The following is a 21125-nucleotide window of genomic DNA, read 5'->3' on the forward strand; positions in this document are numbered from 1 at the left end:
TAATGTACAGTATAGAATATAAAGTCATGGTGCAGTGGAAACAGAATGAATATTGTGTATGACTCCCTTGATCTTGGAGGACTGCATCCATACATCTCTGCAATGACTCCAATAACTTAATAAAGTCATCTGGAATGGCAAAGAAAGCGTTCTTGCATGACTCCCAGAATTCGTCAAGATACTTTGGACTCTTCTTCAATGCCTCCTCAATCTTACCCCAGACATGCTCAATAATGTTCATTCTGGTGACTGGGCTGGCCAATCCTGTACCACCTTGGAATTCTTTGCTTTCCAGTACTTTGATGTGGAGGCTGAAATATGAGGAGGAGTGCTATCATGCTGAAGAATTTGCCCTCCTGGTTTGTAATGTAATGGGCAACACAAATGTCTTGATACCTCAGGCTGTTGATGTTGCCATCCACTCTGTAGATCTCTGGCATGCCCCCATACTGAATGTAACACCAAACCATGATTTTACCTTTACCAAACTTGACTGATTTCTTGAGAATCTTGGGTCCATGCAGGTTTCAATAGTCTTCTGGAGTATTTGTGATGATTAAGATGCAGTTCAACAGATGATTCATCAGAAAAATCTACCCTCTGCAACCTTCCAAATAATCATCTAGAAGTTATTTGTTGCTCTTACAAATGGGATCGACGACAAGACCTTTGTCAGGTAGTGTTTGGCTATACACAATACATTCTCTAGGCACTTTACAACCGTACGAGGGGGTCTCTCCACACCTTCACTAACACCATCTCCAACAGCAACCTAGTTTTCCCATGTGATCTCCCATTCAGGTACTAGCCAGACTCAACCTTGCTTAGCTTCAGTGAGCAACCAGTCTTCTGAAATCAACAGCCAAAAATGTTCACTCTTCAGAGAAGGTAAGTATTGTACTGCAGTGGTATCATAGACGATAAAAGTAGGGTGATATATGCATGCACGTAATACAATCATTTGTTTACATCTGTGTGGTATAAAACTTTTCCAACAACTGTAAAGCAATAAAAAAATTATAACCCATGGGAAAGCTATCCATGTAGGCATGTAGGCCTATTACTAATGTGTTTTTGTATGTGTTTGTTTACATACTGTAGCATGAATTATAATATAATAAATTAGAGTAAATCCCTGGACCGTATTTCTGAAAAATGATCTTGAAATGTTGTTAGTAGCTGGGTGATGGTCAGTGTGGTTGGTTTACAGCCTAATGTTAGCTTTTCTTTTTCATGTTGCGCTTGCATTTAGGATCCAAAAGTCATAAATGTTATATTATGTTGTAAAGATTATCTTTACCTTTATTGTCAGACATGTAAGTGTAATGAACTGTGTTTGAACACAGAGCTTATTATTTGCAATGATCAAAAGGTATGGAAAAGGTATTCTACAAAGTGACGCCAGTTTCCCCACTATTCACAAAAAAAAAAAGGGAACAAAGATATTCATGACAATTATAAAGGCTTCATGGCAATCATGTTTATATTTTAAACAAATTCACCATTATAAAATGTAAATGCTTAAGTTTTCCATGGCAATGGGCTCTATGCACAGCTAGAGTTTTAAAGCCAACGATAAACTTTCGGTGAAAGCTTAATGTGACTATTTTCAATTTCACAAGGTTTGTTTTTACAGCATCAATGTTGTAATGTAATTACAATACATTCAGTTAAATAAATTTAAACCTTCATTTAGTTGTTCAAGTGTAAAACGAGATGAAAGACTGTTGTAACCACTGGCGCCGTCAAATTCCATTGAAAATACAGTGGCAAAGTAAACTGTCATATATTAAAGTAATGGTGAGGAGAAATGGAATTAATGCAGTGCTTCTTGTCCAATCTGAGACCCACTTCATATTGTATATCTAACAGGCAGTGAAGATCGTTGATTTTTAAAGAAATCAGATCTTAAACGTGACAATTTTGTAATGGAAAGACAGTTCACCGGAAGCCCGGGCTGCCTGACTGTAAATAAAAGTCAGTGTGCGTTTATAGCCCATTGGGCCAAAGAAACATTTTTAAAGCCAACATTTCCACTGTTCTTACTCAAGCCAAGGCATAATTTTATTAAAACAACAATAGGGCACACTGAAATATGAGGCGCTAACCGTGGGATTCTGATGTTGAATATCGTGTAACTAAACTGAAAACTGAACCAGTAAAACAATGACACACAAGTGGCTGAAAAATCATGTTTGGAAAAAATAAATAACAAATGCTTTAAAATTAGGACAACTGCCCAGTGTGTCCCATTCCCAGTCCCACTGAATTGAAATGAGATGCATTGTCCTCATCCATTGTATCAGTCTACAACACATTTCATATTTTCCAAGGTGTCTATTTTCACCGCTTTCTAATTATCCAATCCAGGGGGATATACGCTAAAAGCTGACTTGCTCTGTGTCAGCACTGGCTGCAGACAGTTGTGAATACCACGCAAGGTATCACTGTGGTTTCAGAGCCATAGTGTGACTGAATAATTAATAAAAGCCTTCTCGTTGACAGAAGTACTTGAGGAGCCATTAACCCTGGTGCCTGACCAGCATGACCATATTTGGGAGTAAGAGGCAATTCTGGTGAGATCGATTTCCACACAAACCGATTGATCAGAAACCTTCACACTTAATAATGTAGTACCTATGTTGGATTGGTTTTCCTAGTAGTAAGCACCAAAAGGCAAAACAAAGCATAACTGACTTTGTCAGCTCATTCACTGAAAAATATCAGCTCTTTTCCCTAAATGCTGCAGTTTAAAGGACAAGGTTTATAACTGATGAATTTCTTAATCAGCAGAGTACTGTACATGCTTTTCTAAAACAATGACTGCTTTTGGAATGATGGAAATGCCACATTTCAAAGAAAAATACCTTAAATTGCTATAATATTTTTAGGTAGAATTAGACTTCAGTGAAATAGAGTTAATGCAAATAATGGGAGATAGAAATACATTTGCTGAATAAACTCTGACACAAGTCCCTTTCACACATACAGACTTTTCTGGAAAATTACCAGCAATTTTCTGGAATGGTATCATGTGTGAGCAGGCCCTTTTTTAAAATACTGGTGAATCTGTTCCAGCAATTTTCCGGAATTCAGAAGTTGTATCAACACTGGTAATTTCCCGGAATGCTGCTCTGTGTGAACGCAGAAGCAAAACTGGCGAACAGTTATAACTCGTTGACATGAGACGTCTACTTCGTCCAATCGGACAAATTCACATCCGAGCTGTTTAAGAAAATAAACGGTTTTAACTCCTTCACGAGACACATTTAGATGAATAACATTTCTATGTTCCTTCCTAGTGCCAGCTGTGGAAAAAATTATTGAAAAATGCTTATTTACCTGGAAGCTCTGTGTTCAAATTGTAGTTTGGAACCATAAACTTTTATCTATAAATAAAGTATAATTGTGGAAGCTATGTTCTTAAAGTGAGTTTCGTCGCGCTATCTATCGTGAAAAGTAGGGGTGTAACCCCGGTGTCCTGGCCAAATTTCCTGCATTGGCCCTTACCAATCATGGCCTCCCAATCATCCCTATCCACCCAGCCAGAATTCCACCAAATGAACCAGAACTGACCCTGTTCTGGGCCACAGTTGGCTTTTATTCTGGCCCATATCCGGTACACACCAGACACTTACATCTGGACTACATACTGAATGGAATGATGCCTCTAGTGCAGTCTGCTCCTGTTTGTCAGATCTGGGCCACAAATACACCAAAGCAATACCACATATCAGCCAATTCAACCAAATGAACCAGAAATGACCCTATTCTAGGCCCCAGTTTGCTTTTATTCTGGCCCAGATCTTGCCTACATTTTCATCCGGTCCACATGGATTGATGGCTCTAGGATGGTCCACTACTGTTTGCCAGATCTGGGACACAAATGAGCTATATTACTACCCATATCTGCATTGTCAAAGAGCTATGGTTTGACCACTATAATTATCAAATGATCACAATACTTTATCTTTACCAAAAGTGACCCATCATGTATTTTAGGACAGTACCATACTTGCCACATCTTACCTCTGCTGCTTTGAGCTTAAACCATCTTTAACCAGAGATACTGGCCCATAATTTCCATATCTTTTCTGGGCTGCTATAGGCTAACAGCCACATTATCCAGAGTTTTCTGTGCCAAATATTTGCCAAAAGTGGCCCACATATGTTTTAAAATAACTGGACCACATTTGCACTTACACATGTGAGCCACTTTGGGTTTAGACCCAGATTACCCTTAAATGACTATGCCACTTTTTGCCGCAGTGCCGCGTAACTGCCTACAATTGAATGTTATCAGGGAAGACATTATCTGATCTTGGGAAGGTCTTAAAATTAGACAAATAAAACACATAGCATTAACAAAAACAATGAAATCTGGCTGAAAAAAAAAAACCCTGAACTGATCATCTGCAGAAGTCTTGGCAGTTTGTTTGTAGCCTTATCTGTAGGTGTTTGTGAACACAATGCCTATCCGACAGCTAAAGCGAAGCCAAAAGTGGGTCTTGCAACAAGACATGATCGCAAGCACACCAGCAAATCTACAAAAGAACACCTGAAAAAAAGCAACAATTCAGTTATAGTTCAGCCCTCATCCAGACCTCACCCCCCAGAAAACAACACTAACTCCAATACTGATAAGCTCATACAGAAAATATGTCATATGTCATAAGAATAGAACAGTAGACTGTCCTAAGGTTGTCACCCATGATTTTTCTATCTTGGCCTTACTTTTGTTATATAAATATTGACACAGTGATGCTGTTCATCTGAGGTTTTACCGTGCAAATTTTAAGACATAGTCATGTCATCATGTATTTATATGGACATCCATGAAATTTAGTAGGGTGTCATAACTTTTTCACATGACTTATATTTACATGACATTTACATTGTTATTTGGGAGATGGACACTTTCATTCAAAGCGACTTAGATAAAATCTATTTCAGTAACTTAAAATAAAATTCTGACAAGTCTTGTTTAATGAAACACTACATGTGGCATGGCTTTTTAAATTAAATGATAAAGAATAAAAAGTACATAGAGTGCTTGTGTTAGTGGGTTAAGTTTTTATATAATAAATGTACAAAGAAAATCAAGAAGATAGCATAGTAGATATTATTTAAGCTTGTTTATAATTGATGGTGCATTTTGTACACTTTATGTAGGCCTGTTGCCGGGGGGGGGGGGGGGGGGATTTTATTCTACTCACCTTAGAATTATAAGGTTCTATCTGACATTTTTGTCAAAATTGAGTTATTGATATATTCTTATTAAATGACAACTTTTTTACATTATGTACTATTTTTTGTAAGTTGTTTACATTTTAAGACTTTTTATTTAAAAAACCAAAATACTTTCTCTACAAAGTTGAACTCTAGCTTGGCTCTATCAGGTTCTTTCTGTTAGTCAATCAACATTTTTTAATGCAGGCACGAGGACCAATCAGGATCAGCTTTCTTTGTAATTTCGCCGGACTGCTCAATTGACAGTGGGAAAGACCAGAAAGACAAAATCACACAAAATCACTGTCGACTAAATAATGCACCACACAAAATTGAGAAGAAATCTGAAACTGAGATGATGTGTGTAAATGTGATGATTTAGGAGCATTTTTTGACATTGAGATGAAATGTTATATTTTACATTGTTGAAAAAGAAGCAGTTATTAAAAAAATAATATATTAAATGTGAATATATATATATATATATATATATATATATATATATATATATATATATATATATATATATATACAATTTTTAAAAAAATCACCCTGAAATCATTGTTTTGTTAGTTTTCTGACCATTACAGTCAGGTTATGATCAGACAGACCTGTTATCAAATTATGGATTTTCGTAATGCACTCTGGCTTATTGGAAAAATGGAAATCTATTAATGTTTTACTAGTTCCGGAGATTCTTGTTGGGCTTTTAACCATTTGATGAAATTCATATTCAGATTTGATACTTTTAACCACTAAGGTTAACCATTACTGAGCTATATAGCTATTCAGTCAAGAGCAGAGTGAGTGATTTCATTATCTTTAATCAGGGGAATAGCAACGGGGGATACGTCCCCCTCACTTTTTGAGATAGACCATTTAGAAACAGGTGATTAAGAATAAAAACTTCTGGATTTCATACAGCTGCCCGTCCCCCCCCAACACTTTTAAAATGTCCACTCCACCCCTATCTTTAATTATACTCCAAGATGTACCACAATGGGAAAGTTACAGACAACTCAATTTCCCAGATGTTTTTATTCCAAGGCATAACCGATTGAATGCTCATCAAGTCAGACAGGTAGACATAATTATTGGTAATAACTGAGTCTTACCTTGGAGAAGCAAGATTTTGCGTGTCTGAACTTTAATTCAGTTGTTCAGAATCAGATGAGCACTTCTCCTGTGCGACTCCCATGTGCTTATGGCGTTCGCACAGGTTCATTAACATGACGCTGCAACGTGCACTCGTCTCATTGAACGTGAAATCTGCGTCTGCCACATTACTGTTCCGCTGCCAGAACGTGACGTCTGCCGAACGCAAGGTTATTATAGTAACGAAAACGAACGAAAAAACGAAAACTAAAATGTAAAACAATTGTCATTAACTGAAATAAAAATAAAAACGAGTTTTTCAAAAAACTAGAACTAACTTTAACTGTTTTGTGTACATACAAAACTAACCAAAATTATAGCAAAATCCTTCTTCGTGTTCGTATTTGTAAATGTATTTAATACATAATCTTACTGTGAGCCTTTTAGAAGTAAATCTATTTACTCCGCGCTGCAGGTGTTTGACCCGTACGGCACCTCAGAGTCTGTAGTCCTGCTACCATTGGCTTAATGCTCCCGCGACAAAAACGAGTGGACATCACAGCAGCACGGTGACTATTACTATTACTATTACTAAACTATTACTTTAACACGTTTGTCCCCAATAATAGGTTTTATCTATGTATCGCGATCGCGAATGAATCTTTTTAACCGGATCTTTAAAGTGAACCGGTTGAACTAGTTCACCTAATCGAACTGATTCATTAGAAACGATTCGCGTCTCCAGTAAGCACTCGTCCACAAACTACTTACTTTTTAACAAGCCTAACACACCCTTTAACTCTAAATAATCCAATATATACTCCTATTCAGTTATTAGAACAGTGACGTTGCACTAAGGTCAAATTTGAGAAGCGGTTTACCGATAAAACTGCGCATGCGTGATTCAGTGAACCGAGCACAAACAGTACATGACAGCCTGCTGTGACTGAACTAAACTTGAACAACTGCAGTGCGGGTGAGAGGATCTGGTGAAACGTAAGTTTATTTCATAAAAGAAAATCGTAATGGAGTTTAAATAGGTGAATCATGCTTCAGTTGGGTTGCAAAACTTTACTGTAAGACATTTTCCAGATCATGGTGATGTTTTAATTGACTGAAATTACTATTGCTGACTAAAATAGCTGAGGATGTGAGTCCTAACTTCCCATCGCTACTGCGTATCTAACATCAGAATCAGCCTTGCACACATATTGTACTTAAGGCTGCTGTCTTGTGGGCTGTTGTATTTGAATTTGAGGATGGGTAGATGGTAGTGGTAGATGATAGTGTTCATGTGTCCTCTGAATAGGTTTCAAAAAAATGTATGGCTAGGTTTTTATTATACAATATTTATTCTGTTAATTTTGAATCTTGCACCTAACAAATATCTTGATTTAGAAAAAAAAAAAAAAACTAAAACTAATACTGAAACTAATAAAAACTAAACTAAAACTAAGTCATTTCAATTAAAACTCAAACTAATGAAAACTAACTAAATTTGAAAACAAAAAGTCAAAACAAAATAGAAACTAAAACTAATGAAAAATCCAAAACTATTATAACCTTGGCCGAACGTGACGTCTGCGTCTGCCACATTACTGTTCCGCTGCCTGAACGTGACGTCTGCGTCTGCTTCAAGGGTTTCCAGCACATTGCATACACTTATTCGTGCTTTATTATACCTATTTATTCTCTTGTATTGTTTTCACTTATCCTCAACTATGTTTAATTTGCAATTAAGTGCTTTTTACCTTTCTTATTTATACCTTTTTATTCCAAACGGTAAATATTTATAGAAATGATATGAACAGTTCGGTATGCCATTGCTAAATGCCAATTTAACTAACATAAACAATATTTGTAATTTTAGAGTTGTAATTTTATGTAGTTGTGCAGTCTGTCAAATTTTGACTGACAGGTGATCTGACAGAATTATAAAAAAAAAGTAATTTACACCTCAAAACTCAAGGGCGTGCTCACTTTATAATTATGTTTTTTGTACTTTTATAGCCTAAATGTTTTTTTCAGGTACATACAAACTTTGTATCAACAGGTAGAAAACCTGGAAGGGAATCAACATTTTAGAGTCAATGTTTTTCTTTTAATTCTCCCATGGTTTTTAACGCCAAACCCCTCTAAAACCAGCCTGCCTTCCAGCTATGACCAGCTAAAACCAGCCAACCAGCCTAGCCCGGTTTTAGCTGTTTTTCACCAGGAATGTAACTTGCTTTGTTCCGCAAGGTTTTTTCACTGTAGGAACATGGCATGTGACTTATCGGACATTAGACTGTCTTGTTTTTTCTCTCGTGTTTCAGACCCATCTCCCGTTTTGTTCTGTCTCCCTGAAAAACAATCCCCCCCCAGCCCCCAGTCCTCTGCTTTTTAGTACAGTCTATAATCCCCCACACATCCCCACCACTCCGCGCCCACCCCCTCTGCCTCTGCCAAGTAAAAGTAAAGAAGTAAGGCCTCAAAAATGTACTTAAGTAAAAAGTATCCATTACTACTACATGTTTTAGTTTCACTAGGTAGGTAACTATCCGGTTTCCCCCACTGTCCAAAGACAAGTAGTATGGGTGAATAGGTGAACTAAATTGCTTCTGTAGTGCAGGGGCGGACTGGCCATAGTGACGACCGGGACGCTTCGCTTACCTTAACTATATATACATAGTGTGCAGTATATAGCAGAGTGAGTTTTCTCCACTGCGACGCCATCTATAATGGATCAGTTGATTGCCGCGGCCATTTAACATCAGTGTCAGTGTCACTACTTGCTGCGTGATCAATTTAAGAACTCGCGTTTAAGAACTCGCTCAACAATGCTCAAAAAGTAAGTGGGATAATATTTACATTTGTTTATTTGCTATAAATGCTCATGTTGTTCTGTGCATGTACTTGAGTTTTATTTGATACATTCAAAAAAAGTGTTTTTAGCTGGTAAAATTAAAGGTACAGTTCATATATCTGACTGCTTGTATTAAAGGACAAAATTGTATAACAAATAATATATATATTTATAAATTATACATTTTAATACAACAATTATTGTGTTGCTAGGTAAAATATCAAATTGTTTATGGAAAGCATCGTCAATGCACCATGATGCACCGAGATATCGCATAGACGAATTACTAGTGTGTAAACATTCGGGATGCACGCGCAGTGATGTTGCAGAAAAAAACGGGTGCACTAGCATTTACAGCGAGGGAATGACATCCGATGCGGTATAGTTTGTTGTTGTATAAGAGATAAGTTATATTGATTACATGTTATATATTATTTACATAATGTTTTCAGCATATTATATCAGCTGTCACCCAGTGATAAGCACAGTTATTCGGTAAAATTAACGTTAAAGTGAGCGGCGTTCGCCTGACAGGTCCTCATTTGCGATAGCACCCTTCCAATGGATATTGGAGAAGACGAATTGGCAGAAAGCATCCAGCCTGAAATATTGACCTTATTCTTCAATGCGGAAGTGCGCTCATTTTTGTGATTGTTTTAAAACTTCCGATTCAGTTGCCTATGGGAGCAATCACTAGTAATAATAAACGTCAGTAAGCGGTCAAACTACTCGCTCTACAAGTAAGTGTTTGCATGACTAGACCGACAAAGTAGAATAAGATAATAAGAAAATATCAGTTTTCAACATCAAGCAGCTAAACAAGCTGTTTTTTATATATAAATATTAATGGAAGCAAATGAGAACGGAAGTTAAAAGCCTAAAAGTCTTTGGATGCCAACAATTTTGTTTTGTGTGGTCATATGCAAGAAATAAAGTCCCATGATTACCAGATTCAAAACTTTGTAGTGCTAAAAACCAAGGTTCTGCCTAGCCAAAGACAAGGAGAAGAAGAAGGAACTGTACAAGGCCTGGGTAATCATCAACAAGCAAAACAAATGCATTCTGACAGCGCCTGTCTGGCTGGGTATGCGAACTTACATTTTTACATTTCATTCTAAGCATTCAGTGCCCGTAGTTTAATCAACCATATTTTTTTTTTGTAATGTTTTTGCTGAAATCATTACTGCAATCAAAAACGAGTAATGTGTATGATTCAGCATAGCGTGAACTTACCTGATATAACATGGGAACTGCAGAGTCCAGCATTTTTAATCATTAATCTTTTTTTTTTTTTTGTAATAATGTTTTTGCTGAAATCATTACTGCAATCAAAAACGAGTAATGTGTATGATTCAGCATAGCGTGAACTTACCTGATATAACATGGGAACTGCAGAGTCCAGCATTTTTAATTAGGTCGTCCCTTCATTCAGCACCCTTTTAGCCAAAGACGTCTGCGGTTGGCATTAAAAGTAAGTTGGTGTATGGTAAAAGTTAAGTTTTCTATTTTTGAACTTTTAAATTTGGCATCCTACCGCACAACACAACATGTTTGCCATTGCAACCGGTTTGACGTCATGTGTGACGTAGGTTGGTAATTCCTTCATAGAACTGAATTGATGGCATGATAATCGTAACCGAACCAAACCGTGAGACCAGTGTAGGTTCACATCTCTAATATATATATATATATATATATATATATATATATATATATATATATATATATATATATATATATATATATATATATATATATCAATGTCTCATAAAGATTATGGCAATTTTATATTTGTCTATATTCTAGCAATGGTGTTTTCCCGGTTTTTGAGGGCTCTATTTATTTATTTATTTTTTTTTTTATAGTTACAACAAATGAAAATTATAGGGTTGGCTTACAAGATTAGCAATTAGGTCGATTACATGAATAGGGTTTCAGTGATGTCCGTAGCAATAGAGGTGGCTCGGAATGGAGTCAAATTTTTGGCTAGGGTTATTGTTCCAGTCCTCCACTGAATTAAAGTATAATTTGTGCTTAAATTATATTCAAAAATGAGCTATTGAACTTTTTGCGTTAGACAGTATGCCTTGGTACACAATGTATTGCTCAAATCCCTTTGCATTTGCTGGGGCTATAGTGTTCTGTTTCAAACCTAATGAGATTCCTTGCTGCCTACATAAAGCAGCCTCTTTAAAAGCATAAGTCTACCCCAAATTAAATGAAAATTGACTGGTTTTGTGAATAATTAACTGTTGTTTGTATTTGTAATGTGTTCTCAAAATATAATAACTGACCTGTCTTCTAAATTGCCATATGAATATTGCTCTGCATGGAAGACTCAATTCACATGATGCTTTTCATATGGCATACTTTTTCATGCATGGAATTTAATAATTTTATCATGTTTTGAACTTTTCAGCCAAATCTCCGTTTGGTGGGAGCACTTTTAGCTTAGCATAATTCATTGAATCGGACTAGACCATTAGCATCTTGCTCAAAAAAAAAATAATTTTCCATTAATTTCCTATTTTAAGATGGATTCTTCTGTAATTAACCTGTGCACTAAGACCAATAAAAAGTAAAGCTTAACAGTTTAACTGTAGGTGACCATTGACAAATGAGCCTATTAGTTGCATCTTTTTAAATATAAAAGGATATCCTAAAATTAAATAAAAATTGAATTGTGTCTATTTACACATCATGTATTCCACAGCAAATGGTTGGTATATAAGGTCATTCCTAGTTGTATTGTCTGTTCCCTGAAATTGAACCCATGACCTTGGCATAGCTGGCGCCATCCTAAGTTAAGCTAGTGTTCTAAAATAAACTTCAAAAGGCCTTTAGAAACTTAAGCTCGGCAGAGTTCAACGAATGGACACATCGCTCCCAAGCATTCAAAATTTCTTGATAAAGCTCTCACTGTGACAGGTGAAGCCTTTAGAGAGAAAATGGCACAGACATGGCCATTTCTGAATGTAACACATCCGTTGTTGATGCCAACAGAGTGTGACGTTAGCATCTTGCTAAAATGACAAACAACTTTTGTTGCTACACAGTATAAGAGAGACTGTGCTGCAGGCATGATGTGGTTTTGTAGGATAAAACATGGAAATGAGTTAGCATATTAACACTTCTATTTTAGTATCACCATGAAGTGCATACTTTAAAGGGTCAGTTCATCCAATAACTAAAAGTTTCTCACACTTGACTTGTTCCAAACCAGTCGTATGTAGTTCTGTTACAGTTTTTTTACAAGTTTTATCAATACATTTAACAAGTTTCCTAAACTCTTAATGCACCAACACACCTAAAACACACTATTGTCAAAACGGTTAATTTCATGCTCAAAATCACACATTGTAAACTAAAACCCAAAAACTGATTTTCAAAATACAGTAATAAAGTAACACAATACACCATGTCTAACAAAACACTGTAAACATGTTTCAAAATAAAATAATTATTTAAAACACTAACACATGTTCTCTCCCAACAGGAATATTTAGTCAATCAGAACACATTGACAAAAAACAAAAAAGAAAACAGAGGAAAAATCATCAGCTGAAATCACAGAAACTGCATTATTTTATGTGTCAGCTCTGCCCTTATATTTGAAGCCTCTGTACATTTTTGTTTTGATGGGTTTAGTTAATGCATGCTTTTTGTTTCTTTTGTTGCAGTAATTCAATAGAAAAAAATGTACGACCTGCTCAGAGTAGCTTTACATATAAAATGTACAGTTTATGTACAGAAAAACCCCTGAAATAAAATAAAGACACAGAACTGCTGCAGTACAGACTGTATTTGCAAAAGGACAATACTACAAGATACACACACAGAAAAAGCACCACAATTATAATAAAAAAACTAAGTAATCTTCTGAATATGGCCACATGTTCTCATCCACATCACACCTGATATCTTCTCTGGCAAGGCATGGAAAGAACTCTCTTGTTGTTCCTTTTCCACACAAGATCAGCTCAAAGAGTCCTCTTTTAGAACATATGATCATGTGATTGGAAAAAACTCAACATCTGAGTGTGGTTCCTAGATGGGAATCTGCTGTGATTTATTTATTTACATTGGCAATGGAATAAAACACAGGGAGTATATTTGTGTTTCAATTCACAATATGAGCAGCTGTCCACTCTGACTTTAGCCTATATATGTTCTGTTTAGAACATGATGTTGTCTGTTCTGACATAGTGTGAAAGCATTTGTACATTTGACTGGAAAATGACATTGTTTTGGGCTTGATTGAGCTTGTGTGTAAAAGAAGTCCAAGCATTTGAAATTGATGTTAACTGTATGTATTTTGTATCAAAGCAACAAGAAATGTGTTAATTGTATAGCCTAAAGAGACGGATGTTGTGCTAACCGTGTTAAGAGTTTAGGAAACTTGTTAACTGTATTAAAAAAACTGTCATAGCGACAGTGGCATGATATTGTCTTCATATTGAATGGGACAGTTCACCCAAAAATGAATTTACTCACTATTTAGTCACCCTCAAGTGATTTTAACCTTTACATTTTTTTCTGTTGAACACAAACGATGATATTTTAAAGAATGTTAAAACCTGTAATCATTGGCTTCCATAGTAAGAAAACGAACACATGGACATCAATGGGTAACAGTTTCCAACGCATTCCAAAATGTCTTCTTTTGTACTCAAAAGCAACTCAAAATAGTTTGACAATACTTAGGATGACAATATTCAGTTTTGGTGAACTATCCCTTTATTGTGACTTTCTCCTCACCTTATGGCAATGCATTCTGGGATTGTCTTCTTTATGACATTTTCATGTAATTCCATTTGTAATGGTCTTGCTCACCTGTGATTGTTTACACACTGCCTACTCAGGCAGCTTACTAGGTTTCGTTAAAGTGCAAATGAACCAGATGATCGACAGAATACAAATCAGAGAGCGAATCATTAAACACTCATAACAGACTCTTAACAGACCGCTGAATGTCAACAAAGCTTTAAGGAAGTGTCAGCTAACGGATTCCTGATAATGATTAATTTTTTGCAGGAAACTGTTTGCGGTCAATGAAGTCATGGCCAGATCAGTGTCAAGAATGTGAAAAAAGTGATTTTAGTGAAAGGCATCTACAGTACAGGAAAGATCCCATTAGCTTTTAACTAAGCTCTTAAAAAGCCTGTTTATTTGGATAGATTTATGTATTCTCCTACAACTGAAATAAGTCGAATAAACTACTGTAGACATAGACTGTTTCAGAAATAAAGGTACAGAAGTGGTTCCTACATGTCTACCTTAAAGCTCCATACTAGAATCAGATACTGGTACTCTTTTTTTTTTTTTAGATGTTAGTATCAATATATTAATCTTACGGTCATCTACAATCTACTGTGCTGTTGAAAATAGTGAAACAAATATCATTCAGTGGCAAAGAACTGTACAATGCAATCAAAGCCTGCCTGGAACTACTTAAGCTGTGTGGTTACCAGAAAATATCTGCACACCTTAGAATGTTCTGCATCATGTTTATATACACTATGAACAGCAGCTACGCTAATTATTCTCTTTATTCTCCATTTCCACCTGGGGATACTCTTCCCGAGGCTCTTAGACTATGCAGAGTCACTGATTCGATCCAAGACCAACGTCGAGATAATCCCAAGGTTTCCATATCCTGGACCAGGCCGTATCCTGAGCAGCTACTGTGGTGGTCATGGAGGAGTGGAACATGAGACTGATTCCTGTGACGCTCCAGGGACAGACGAGTCTTCGTTGAGGCCAGCTTCCAGCCTCCGCCGCTGAGACTGCAGCTCTGCACAAGACGTTTGGCCAACGGAGAAATTAAAATGGTCGTGCCCAACTGAGTCTGGTTTCTCTCAAGGTTTTTTTTTCTTCACTTTCGCTAATTAGTGAAGTTTTATTTCCCTCTCTGCTGTCGCCACTGGCTTGCATGGTTGGGATCTGTAGAGCTGCGCATCGCTGGATTTGCTCTTCAGTGTTTGGACTGAATTTAAACACTAAAAACTGAACTGCACTGTTCCAATTTACTATGACCTTTTATGTGAAGCTGCTTTGACACAATCTACATTGTATAAGCGCTATACAAATAAAGGTGAATTGAATTGAATTCTTCACCAGCCAATCAGAATCAATCATATAATGCTTCTTATTAAATGTTTATATGGCATGCTATTTATTAAGAATCTAATCATTTCAGTCATCTAGAATATTAAACAATTGTTGATGTAGTAAACCCTGGATAGATCACTATTTAAATAGTTCAATGTATTGTGATAGTCTACGTTTTTCATATTGTGAGATTGTAGGAATATCCTAGATCCTGCTTTACAGCATCGTGGGATGACCTACCTTACAGAGAACAGATGATGGAGTTAATATTGTATACCTCTAATATTGTTAGAGGTGATCTGAGAACAAACATGTCAAACATAAATGGTCAAATCACTCAGCACTTTAAAGCCAGGTCAGGTATTTTACAAATCTCTCTTGTTGCTTTTGTTGACACTTAATTCCTGTCTATTGTTGTGACATCACATTTGTGACCATGGAGCAAAAACCCTATGTTGCATATTTTGGTAATAATTAAACATATATTGTATGGTTCAAAATTGTTGAATTTTCTTTTATGCCAAAAATAATTCGATTATTAAGTGAAGATCATGTTCCATGAAGAGATTTTGTACATTTTCAACTGTATCAAAACTAAATTTGTGGTTAGAGCCCTTCATCTAGACAACTTTAAAGAGGCTTTTCCCAATAATAAAATTTTTGGACCCTCTCAGATTTCAGTTTTTCAAATAGTCCTATATCGGCCAAATCCTAACAATGTATAATTAAGCTATGAGGGTTAAATTAGTTTGATATTTTTGGTAATTTCAAAACAAATTAAACTCTCTGCACCTTATATTTAGAGCCTCAATTACATCATGGACAAAAAGATATGCCCTTAATGTACCATATATAAAAGACATAACCTGTAATAAAAAGCCTTGCATCAGAGAAAATATTTTGAATAATTTGTTTAAGACCATTGTCGTTTAATTAATTAATTTTATTTTATACATTGAACGTTATAACAAAATAAATATGATAAGATGCATTAAGTGCTAATTCCAAAAACTCTTGTGCAACTACATGCATGCTTTTTAAAAACATATGCTGGAATAGTTGGCAGTTCATTCCATTGTAGTGACCTCTGAATTAGGGATTAAGCTGAAGGAAAAACTAATGAATTAATGAATATATGGTGTTACAGGAAAAAAAAAAAAATAAATAAATTTATTAATAAAAAAAAAATATATATATAAATATATATATATATATATATATATATATATATATATATATATATATATATATATATATATATATAATTCTAATAATATGCAAGTAACGTTTTGTATGCTATTGTCAACTTTTAACTACTTACTGCATTTTAAATGATGAAAATACCAATTATATAATTTTTTTGTCATGAACGACAGTTAAACTGCAACGTTACGTTGTCAACAACCCACATACTGTATTTTACAAACAGACCAATCAACGCAAATGTTGCTTTAATGTACTCTTCACACTGACCTCATTTACTCCATTAAGAACAAATCTACTCATAGCTTATCTGCTCATCCACAGTAGTGGGTGCACATATTTACTCAAGCGTCCTCAGCGCCCACGAAATACCTCAGCGTCTGACACGCACTTGTCATCAACGCAGACCTCCAACACTGGGTTCGAGCTGTTGTGACTGGACCTCACTTGTCCTTTGTTTACTCTTTCCTAGCATTTGTGCTTTCAACTTCAAGAGCCGAGATGAAAGAAGACGCTCAGACTTTAGCATGCAAATTGGAGCACGGGCAGCATGGGAAGTGTCGCATCACATACAGTTGCTGGTTTTGATGTGGTAACAAGCAGAAGGAAGAGCTGATACCACAGGACCGATGGCAAATTGAACGCTATAGGCCTCAATGCAATTGTTATACTCGACTTGACGGTTTTTGGCATTGTGTTAGAAATGGATACACAATGGTTTGTGCAGTTTATCAGCTATGAGATACAATTAGGAGATGACTGTGAATGGGGAATATTTGAGTGCTAATATATATATATATATATATATATATATATATATATATATATATATATATATATATATATATATATATATATATATATATATATATATATATATATTATTATTATTATTATTATTATTATTATTATTATTTATTTTTATTTTATTTTTTGAGGAAGCTGAGTTGTACTATATTTAAATAAATCTCCCTCCAATGTTGTCTTACAGATTCAAAACTTTTAAACTGTAGGAGAAATCCGAGGGACAAAAAAATATATATATATTTTATTTTGTGAATATTGTACTTGAACACTATATTGAGGCAAAAATGTGTACAATTTTCTTTATAGATCTTATAAAGGAAGCTATTGGAAGCATTTGAATAGTAATAATTTTAATTTAATGTTATTGTGTGGACGTCTCTTATATATCCTTAAATAAATAGGTAGAATTTCGAGCACTTGCATGCATTTAAGTACAAACACACACATCTATTTGGGACCAAATAAAGATTTTTTTTTTTTGTGGATTTTTAAAAATAACTTGCAAGTACTTTATCCCCTTACATACATTTTAATATTAGGCCCTGTTTACAGTCATACGTTTTGGGTTTAAAACTGTTTTAGAAAGAAAATGATCCACGTCCACACTGGAGTTTCATCTAGTGTTTTTGAACTGCTGAAAACGAATGTATGTTTCTATATTTTTGGAAGAAAATGAAAGGAGGCAGTTATGTTATAGGCTTCATTTTGTTATAAATATGCATACAGTGAAGATGACGATCATATAAATATGTAGCTACAACATTTCTGGTGTCTGTTAAGCTCTTAATATCAAAATGAAAAGAGACCGTTCCTTATATCATGTTTTCATTTTATTGTAATGATAGTGAAACAACGTAGCCAGGATGATGTGAATAACATTATGGAGTCATTCACATGCAGGTTAGTGTAATTAGGCAAGTTATTGTATAGCGATGGTTTGTTCTGTAGACTATCGAAAAAAAAAAGCTTAAAGGGGCTAATAATATTGACCTTAAAATAGTTTTTAAAAAATTAGAAACTGCTTTTATTCTAGCCGAAATGAAACAAATAAGACATTCTACAGAAGAAAAAATATTATCAGACATACTGTGAAAATTTCCTTGCTCTGTTAAACACCATTTGGGAAATATTTAAAAAAGAAAAACAATTCAAAGGGGGGCTAATAATTCTGACTTCAACTGTATTTGTATATATATATATATATATATATATATATATATATATATATATATATATATATATACTTTATATATAAATATACTTTATATATATTTTTTTCTATTTCTTTTTTGCAAATGTTACAATGCTAGAACAAATAAATCCCTTCTAATTTAATTTCCTCATCTTCAAAATTCAAAGCTTTTAGCTGTTTTATTTATTTATAGCTGCAGACGTTGTAATCAAATAGTGTTAGAACAACAAAATTCCTTACAATTTCTGTTATAGATATAAATAAATACCTAAGTACTAATAAAAAGTGATTGATTGATTGATTGATTGATTGATTGATTGATTGATTGATTGATTCATTCATTCATTCATTGATTCATTCATTCATTCATTCATTCATTCATTCATTCACTCTTGTGGGCAAATAAAACATCATAACCAATAAATCCCTTCCCATTTCTCTTACAGATCTTCTGAATAAAATAATGAGCACTTGAGTTTGTATTTTAACTTCTCATCTAGGTCATCCAAATAAATAGTGAGTATCTAGGAGAGTATCTAGGAGAATTCAAGTCCTAATAAAAATACATTTGCTGAAGTTGTACTTAAATGCTACATTGAAACAAAGTAAAACCTCTCCAATTTCTTATATTTGAAATAATAATGTAGTGAAATAATTATAGTCAAACCAAATACCACTCTGAAGCATATACAAAATTTCCAATTTCTCTTATATGTCTAGAAAATAAATAGTAAGTCATTGAGCTAAAATTTTAGATTATTTTTCACAGTCTAGCAGAATTATGGTAGTTGCAGTGTTAAAGAAAGCAATTAAATACACGTGGTTATTGACCAATGTTGGTTTTTGTTTAAGTAAATTGACCATGATAACTGTATTAGATTTACTAAGTAACTAACGAATGAATGAACCAACCAACCAACTAACTAACTAACTAACTAAAATTAAGTATTTCTAAAAAGTATTATTTAAAATAAAAATAAAAGTATTTACTTATTTGCAAACTAATTTTATCACATACTGTAATATGATTAGAATTTTGTAATAATTTATATTTGACATAAATAAATAATTAAATAAATATGTACAATTAAAAATGTATTACAATATTTTATAAAATTAGAAATATATCAAATTAGATTAGGTATTTTTTATGCTTAAAAATAAATAAAGAACATGATTCAGGACTTTTTTTTAATGTAAGGCACTTTTTAATTTTAAGCACAGCCAGCATACTTTGACATATATATATATATATATATATATATATATATATATATATATATATATATATATATATATATATATATATATATATATATATATATATATATATTTTTTTTTTTTTTTTTTACAATAGTTAACTTTGACTTTTAATTGAATAACTTATCAAACCAAAGGTTGTGTGATCATACGTACTGTACTCCACCATTTTATTCAATAAGCTCAAACCTCTGACAAGCCCTGCTGCGGCTGAATCTGAAAGCAGATCTCCATGCAGATTAGCGGCGGCTCTCAAACTGAAAAATTAATCAAATTCCAATGGCTTTGATGTTTGGGATCACTGTGGAATATTCTCTGGAAGTCAAATCAGGAGGAGAGGAGGGGGCAAAAAGAGAAAGAAATGTGATTTTCATGCTGTTTGCTGCAGGAGGATTTCTGACTGAACCAAAAGCAGTAGGTCTTTTAAAGTGATAATTCCACCAAAAAGAAAAAGAAAGTTTACTCACCGTTTATTCATCCTCAGGTGATTACAAACCTTTACAAATGTCTTTTTCCCCTGTTGAGCACAAAAGATATTTGAAAGATTTCAAGAAACCCTCTGCAAAAGGACAAAGAAAGTACTATGATGTAAAAATAGCTATTGGTTTTCAACATTCTTCAAAATATCTTCTTTTGTGTTAAAAAATTATTAGTGAAGTTTATTTATAAACTAATTTTGAGAGGATCATGTGGTTATGATTGCTTGCAGCCGGCCCTGCATTATTCAATTCGTGATTCACCAGACGATTCTATAAATACCCTATAAATACCCTAAGTTCCATATGACAGCCATCTTCATTTTGAAGAATACCCCCTTCCACCCCTACTCCTTCTCCTTCCTAGATCGGTGGCCCAGTGGTTAGCACTGTTGCCTCACAGTAAGAACGTCACTGGTTCTAGTCCTTACCAAGCCAGCCGATGTTTCTATGCAAACTTTACACGTTCTCCCCGTGCTCACGTGGGTTTCCCCCGGGTTCCCCGGTTTCCTCCCACCATCTAAAAACATGCAACTCAAGTTAATTGACTATTCCAAATCGGTACTATAGACATGCTCCTATAGTAAGTAGTTATCTCTTAAGAGCAATGCCTACCTGTTCATTAGCTACTACAGCAGGGGAGTTCTCGAGTTCTACCTGAGCTCAAACTCCCCTCTCGCCTTGCGATGGTAGGGAGCCTCGGGCTCGAGGATCTTATGAGCTTAGGGCTCTCTCCTGGGACAGCATGTCAAACACGCTTTATAGTCAATCATCAGCTAAGTGTAAATTCTTGAATGACTTCATTGAAAGTTAATATTTTGATATAAATATTATATAAATATGCAATAAGATATAAATATGCAAATTAGTTCATATGTAATAAACTCTGCCTCATTTGCATGTTTAA

The sequence above is a fragment of the Danio aesculapii genome, chromosome 22 (assembly GCF_903798145.1).
Source record: "Danio aesculapii chromosome 22, fDanAes4.1, whole genome shotgun sequence".
Taxonomy (NCBI): domain Eukaryota; kingdom Metazoa; phylum Chordata; class Actinopteri; order Cypriniformes; family Danionidae; genus Danio; species Danio aesculapii.